Below are 7,629 nucleotides of genomic sequence, written 5' to 3'. Positions count from 1 at the left end.
TTTAAGTAGGGCTGACCCTAGGGAAACTATATTTCCAAAATTTTTTGCCCAAAAATCCATCTTCCCCTAGGGTGTACTGTTTACTACTTTACTGTCCCTTGGGAAGGCCAATGAACTCTAGGTAAAGGACTTGGCCCTAGGTAAAATGGAAGTTTCTAGTAGTGTTCCTTGCCTTGTTGCTCTAAAGATGAAGCTTATACTTCCTCTAGTGCTTGTGTTGAGACTAACCATGTAGAGGAAATCAGAGAGCTCAAGTCCCAAGTCACTTCTTTGAAGAAAGATTTGGAAAAGTGTCATGAAGGGAATGCCACACTCAACAATATCTTGAGTGTACAAAAATCCCCCAATGACAAAGGTGGACTTGGATTCAACTCCAATAAGAAGAAGAAGTCCAAGAGCAACAACAAGAAGGGCCAAAAACAAGTCAAGAGTTCGGCCAATATTATTTGCTTCAAGTGCAAAATTGAAGGGCATCATGTTAGATCTTGCCCATTGAAGAAGAAGGCCATTAGTGACAAGCAACAAGGGAAGCGGCTACAAGTGCATTCTCATGCTCAACCTCAAGTTGAAGAAAGGCCTCTTCCCAAGAAGACTCAAGCTAATGCTTCTCAAGTTGAGAAATCAAGTGAGAAGAAAGTGAAGAGTAGACGTTGCTACCTATGTCGTGAGAAAGGTCACCTTGCTTCTTCATGCACTAGTTGTAACTTATCCAACCCAATTATTATTGATGATGTCTATTCTCTTGGGAAGGATAAGGTTGGCAATGTGGTTGCCAAGTTTGTTGGTACTCAAAGTGGTTTGAAGCAAAGAACCATTTGGGTAGCCAAGCCTATTGTGACTAACTTCTTAGGACCCAACTTGGTTGGGGACCAACTCGCTCAAACTTGATCAATAGGTGATGTTGGAGGACATTGGAGACTTGGCTACATTATCAAGAATTAAGGGGACTTCATCACTCTTATTGTCTCAAGCCAAGTCAATTGAATCATCAAGCTTATATCTTATATCCAATGTGCCTCCTTGCGGTAACTTGTACTTAAATTGCTTACATTGAAAGTTACTTGCCCCCTTGCATTTTTGGTATTGTTCATTGCATGTGTTTGTATATGATGTGTCTCCAAATTGCCTTTGTGTATGTTGGTTTGCACATCATGTACATGTGTGTCGTTCGTTGAGCCTTACTGCATCTTGGTTGTATCTTAGTTGGCTCTTGTGAGAGATTAATGGAATATCTCATTATGGGGGAGTGATGTGCTTTGTGCACTTCACAATCCTATAAAGGTGGGTACATGGAGAATACCACTTAGTATTGATATTACAAGATTATCTAGTCGCTATGTGGTATGTCTTCTCATGAGAGATTCAAATTCTAAAAAGTCCATTAATTATCTCTTGTTGGATCCTTTTAATTGCCTCTTGTCTATCTTTAATTGGTATCACATTATGGGGGAGTAATATGCTATGTGCATACTACAAGCCTAGAAAATGTGTACATTTGAGATATTATCACCTAGAATTGATATTGTAAATTATCTTGTTCCTAGGTGGCATGTTAGCTCTACAAGTCGCAATTTGCCTGTGTTTGGTGTGAAATGATGTTGGATATCATTGCTATCTACCAACGGGAATTATTTCCAAATACTTCTTGTCTTTTGACAATTGGTACTCACTTATGTGTGGTAGAAATTATTGATCGTATTTACATTGGTCTTTGCTTTTATTTGCCTTCTCTCTTGCCTTGGATTGTGTCAACTCCCATTTTTTTCATACCACTTGTGGATCTTGTTATTTCCTTGAGCTTTTCTAGTGTTTGTATAGATATAGTGAAAGTGGTGATCCCAACTTGTGCTTTTTGTATTCAAATGCAAATTCTCTATAATGCACTAGTCTTGGGGGAGCTATCCTATTTTCTATGAAACACTCATCTTGCGATCCCTATCAAGTGTGTGTTTGTGGAAGGCAAGTCGTTTCTTTTTGGTACCTTGTGCCATCATGAAACTTTGTAGAGGGCTTGGTTTGTTTAGAACCATTCTCTCTTTTGGGAGTTTGACATCTTTCTTTTTGCATGTATCAATGGATATCTCATTCCTTGATGTATCTTTCAATTGATGTCTTCCAAGTGATGATTTATTCATTTGGTATCTTTTCTTCGCTTGGTATTTCCTTATCTTTTGGTCTCAGCTCTTGAAAGTCTTGATCATGCATATTTACACCATGTAGTTTCTTTGGCATGCTTTCTTTCTTTGACCCAATATATAAGGGAAACTCCACCAATTATCAAATTGGATGAGATGTGCATGAAATTCATTTTCATATCTATATGCACATATTTATGTGGAGTTTGTCATATGTATTGTTGGTTTGCTAACTCTTTGGTCCCAATGAGTTTGGGTACCATTTTGTTTGTGGTGTTGTTCTAGGAACAACTAGAGATGCATTGGATGCTCGGCTCATTCAAAAGGAAGGTGGTGTCACCATGTGCTTATTGGAGTCAAGCTAGGACGCTCAATGAACTACTATCGTTTACATTCAATTGGTATCTACTACATCCTTCCAATGCTATCTCGGTAACAAGTATCTACTCATGCATACATTTCCTTCATACTACCTTGTGTAGGTTCCATCATGGCATGAATTTCTTGATTAGTTCTTGTGTTACTTGTTTCCTTTCTCAAAGCATCGCAACGATGATCTCATGTTGCTAGTTGTGATGTCTTTGATGGGTGTGTGGTAGGAATTCATTTATATACTATAAGACCATATCTAGCCATGTGCTATGCTTCCAAGCAAATATCTTATTGGTATATGTATGACTTCCTCTTGGATATCTTGTTCCTTCGTGTTGTAACTATTTCGGGTGTACATCCTTCTTTGTAGATATATATCATCATGATCTCGTCTACCTAGAACCTTATACACTTGAGAGAAATTTCATCTCTAGATGATATCCTTTCTTCCACGTCCACCTTGTCTTTCTTGTTATTTATTTGGTGGCTCCGTGAAAGCTTTTGCCTTGAGTGCGTGTCTTATCTCGTTGCATCTTGTTGCACTCTTGTGTGGTGAATATTATTTTCCTCATGCTTATCTCTACGAGGCTTTTGCCATCTTAATTGGTATCCCTTGTCTTGATGAGGCTTTCATCTTCTATCTTCACCATGGGTGGTCGCAAGCTTTGTTGCTAATTCTCTTTTTAGTGAGCTTGTGAATCCATTTGCTAGTTGGGTGTGTGTGGGGAGGACATGTCATGCACCGTGTATCTCACTTATCCAAGACTATGTTGATGCTTATGCTCATCCTTACATTAGTCTTCTCAAGTGCATTGCCTTGACTAACACACATCATTTTGGTTGAGCCCATTCTTAAGTTGCCTCTTTTACTTGTTGCTCAACCATGTGTTTGTTCCAAGTACTAGGCTTAGTTTCCTATATGCTCACTTGCACTTGTTGTAAGTTTCTATTGATTTTGGGGGAGCTATGATCCTATTTTGTGCACTTTGTATCCAAATACAAAAATTCTTGATGTGCACAAATCATGGGGAGCTTCTCTAGTTTCTTTAGAACACTCCTATGCTCATATCATAATATATTTATTCTTGTGGCACGTAGGATCATTGGTCTAGTTGGTTCAATTGGTATATTTTGATAGCTTCTTCAATTGGTATCTTTTGATTGCTTGATTGCTTGTTTCTCTCTTTGTTATGTCTTTGTGGCATATCATTCTTTTGCAATCTTGGAGCCTCAATATAGTTGGTCTTCATCCAAGTATTACCTTTGGATATGTGTATGGCATTCCACTCTCTTGTTGAGAAATACACAACTTTTGGAGGAACACCTTTTATATTGGTCTTCTTAGCTTTTCGCCCATTTTGGCAATCGATGCCAATGGGGGAGAAGTTTCAGAGAGTTTTGTGGAGAAGTCTTCAGAGTTTTCTCCTTGCTTTGGTTTTGTTCCCAAGCGTTTGCATCTCTTACGCATGCATTATTGGTCGTTGCATTGCATGGTGATGCATAATTCCTTATATAAACTCTCTTGAAAGTGATTGTCATCAATTACCAAAATGGGGGAGATTGAAAGGACATGCGGTGCCCCCATGTTTGGTTTTGGTAATTAATGACAATCTCTATGGACTAATGGTTGTCTTGAGTTATATTTGAAGGATTTTTCCATAGGCTTTTCTTGAAGTCCATGTGTTGGTCTCAAGGAGTTTATGAGTTGACCAAGGTGCTATGAAGGAATTATCCAAAGATTGGTCATGTGAGTGTTGAGCTTATTGCAACCATGTCTTGAGGAAGAAGATTGTGTGATCATTCATGTTTACCTGCAAGACATCATCCAAATGAAGAGAGTTGGAAAGATTCAAGGCTGATCAAGACTAAGTCAAGAGTGAATCAAGTTGATCAACTCACAAAGCGTAGAAGATGTACCGAGAGGGATCAAGTGATCCCATGGTATGGTAAGCATTGTCCATTGTGCTTTGTGTACTAACCCATGGTCTATGTGAGAGTTCTATGTGGGGTTAGGTACGTGTTCATGGGCTTGGGTCAAGAGGAAGATATCACTCAACCCATGGAGAGGATGACATCAAGTGGTGATCGTCATCAAGATTGCCGTGTGCAAGTTCAAGTGGAGCATGACGAAGAGATCAAGTGCTTGAAGCTTGTCGTCCATTGTTGTGTCAATGGACTTGTGAAGATGTGTCGAATAGTGGCTCACCCATAGTGGAGTATGGGGGAGCAATCATCTAGTCTTCATCGACCCAACGCAATCAAGAAAGGTGGTCCATCTTGAGGAGGACAAGATCATCATCATCTATCTCAAGTGGATCATGTGCAAGGCAAAGGTTTGCCCTTGATAGGTTTTCTATTTTTCCGGTCTCATGGTGGTAGTTTGGACACCGAGTTATAGGATCGATAGCTGTACTATCAAGGGGGGCTCTCAAGTGAGTAGCTTGATTGTATCATTCGTTGAGAGCTCAAACCATTGCATCCTTGCATCATCTTTCTTGATTTTTATTTGTATTTCCTTTTTAGGTTTTATAGCTTGTGGTTATATTCGTGACAAGCTCTAGTTCATCGAAAACGGATTTCATATGCTTCTTCTATCGCGTTTTCGGTGTTGGAGGTTTTACCGGTCTTTTTCGAGGAAGGGTTCTCATCATTTTCTCATGGGACTTTTCTAATTTGCTTCTTATTGATATTTCTATTAAGAATGTGTTAGCCCTTGTCGCTAGCTTTCCAACAAACTTGGTTTCGTTGAATTCGGGGTTCGTTTGCAGAAGTTGTGGCAGTTTTGGTATTCTAAAAAGGCTGCAGCGGTACTACCGCAGACAGGAGCGGATGTAATTTTTTACTACCGCTCAAGAGCGGTACTACCGCTCCGGACCAAAAACTCGTCACAAGTCCAGCGGTGGTAGGCACGGATGTATTTTTTTAGTACCGCTCGCAAGCAGTAGTACCGCTACCCTTTGAGGTAGTACCGCTACCCCTAGCGGTAGTACCATGAGGTCGAGCGGTAGTACCGCTCGGTGCGGGCTGTGAGCATAACGGTTGGATTTTTTCCCCACCTATAAAAGGGGGTCTTCTTCCCCAATGAACCTTATACTTTGAGCTCGTGTTCTTTCCCCATTGTTGACCTTCTTCGAGCTTGCTAACTCTCAATCCCTCCATGGATTCTTGCTAGTTTTGAGGGAAAAGAGAGAGGAGATCTAGATCCACATTTCCACCAATCACTTTCTCCTCTATGTGAGAGGAACCCCTTGGATCTAGATCTTGGAGTTCTTGGTGTTTCTCCTTCTTGTTCTTCCTCTCATTTTCCTCCCTAGCATTAGTTGCTTCGGTAGGATTTGAGTGAGAAGGACTTGGGCACTCCGTGTGCCCTTGCCATTGCATTTGGTGCATCGGTTTGAGTTGTCCACGGTGATACGTGGAAGTTACAAGTTGAGAAGCTTATTACTCTTGGGTGCTTGGTACCCTTGAGCTTGTTCCTCTTGGGTGCTTGGGCTCCCTAAACGGTTGGTTGTGTTCGGAGCTCATCATTGTGGTGTAAAGCTCCGGGCAAGCGTCGGGGTCTCCAATTAGGTTATGGAGATCGCCCCGAGCAATTTGACGGGTACCGGTGACCGCCCCCAAGGGTTGCCAAAGTGTACGGGTTCGGTGACCGCCCCCAAGGGTTGCCATTTGTACGGGTTCGGTGACCGCCCTCAAGGGTCCCTTAGTGGAATCACGGCATCTTGCATTGTGCGAGGGCGTGAGGAGATTACGGTGGCCCTAGTGGCTTCTTGGGGAGCATTGTGCCTCCACACCGCTCCAAACGGAGATTAGCATCCGCAAGGGTGTGAACTTTGGGATACATCGTCGTCTCCGCGTGTCTCGGTTATCTCTTACCCGAGTCCTTTACTTATGCACTTTACTTTGTGATAGCCATATTGTTCTTTGTCATATATCTTGCTATCACTTAGTTGTTTATCTTGCTTAGCATAAGTTGTTGGTGCACCTAGGTGATCGTAGTTGTTGTAGGTTTTGTGCTTGACAAATTAACCGCTAGGTTTATTCCGCATTTCTTCAAGCCTAAACCGTAATTATTTTAAAGCGCCTATTCACCCCCCCTCTAGGCGACATCCACGATCTTTCAACATGTATGCAACACTCACTAAACAAAAACTAAAACCAAAGCTAATACAAAAAAAACAGAATTTGTTCTAAGAAAGAATGAATCAAGGGCATTGTTATTACCTAAAAGAAGAAAGAAAATGTAAAAACGCATAAAACAAACAACGACGCAGAAGTGCACACGATTGGCATAAAATTGCATTGTTTCATAATATGCAAAATTAAGCATATATTAGTGGATTTTTTTAGACAGTGGTATCAATCACACACACATTGCATAAAAAGTTAGTTAGTATATATTCATGTTGTGGGGCCTATTACTTGATAGGTGCTTATTCATGTTTTGGGTATTCAGTTAAATATTCTCTATCACTCTCCACCACCCGATCAAGATCCAAAGGCCGACGCACCTTCTTCTTTCTCTGCCCCCCCCATACTAATAGTAAAAAATTACAAGAAAACCAAAAAAGTGAAGGTTTTTAGTGAAGAATGAATTAGTGGCATTACTATTTCCCTTTAATAATAAAGAAAATAAAAAATAAGAAAAATCAAAACCAGGAAGTTTTATATGGAAAAATGAATTAGTGACATTGGTATTACCCTTTAAGAAGAAAAAATAAAATTAAAATCAAATAATGAGGTTTTCGAACAAATAATGAATTGGTGATATTTCTATTACACTTTAAGAAGAAGGAAAATGAAAAATAAAGGTTTAAAAATTTTGCACACAATATACACAAAAATTGTGCTTTTTAATGCAAGAATAATCATATAATGGTGATGTTTTTTGCAAATAAAAGGTTACTAAGCATGAACGAATTAGTGGCATTGGTATTATCCTAAAAGAAGGAATAAAATGAATAATAACTAAATCAAGATAATAAATTTTTATAAGGAATAATTAATTAGTGCCATTGGTATTACTCTTTATGAATAAAGATTATCAAAAGTTAAAAAAATATGCACATGACTTTGCAATATAATAGTGTATTTTTCACACATGTTACATAGTATTTGTGTG

The sequence above is a fragment of the Triticum aestivum genome, chromosome 2D (genome assembly GCF_018294505.1).
Source record: "Triticum aestivum cultivar Chinese Spring chromosome 2D, IWGSC CS RefSeq v2.1, whole genome shotgun sequence".
Lineage (NCBI taxonomy): Eukaryota > Viridiplantae > Streptophyta > Magnoliopsida > Poales > Poaceae > Triticum > Triticum aestivum.
This window is presented reverse-complemented; position numbering follows the sequence as displayed.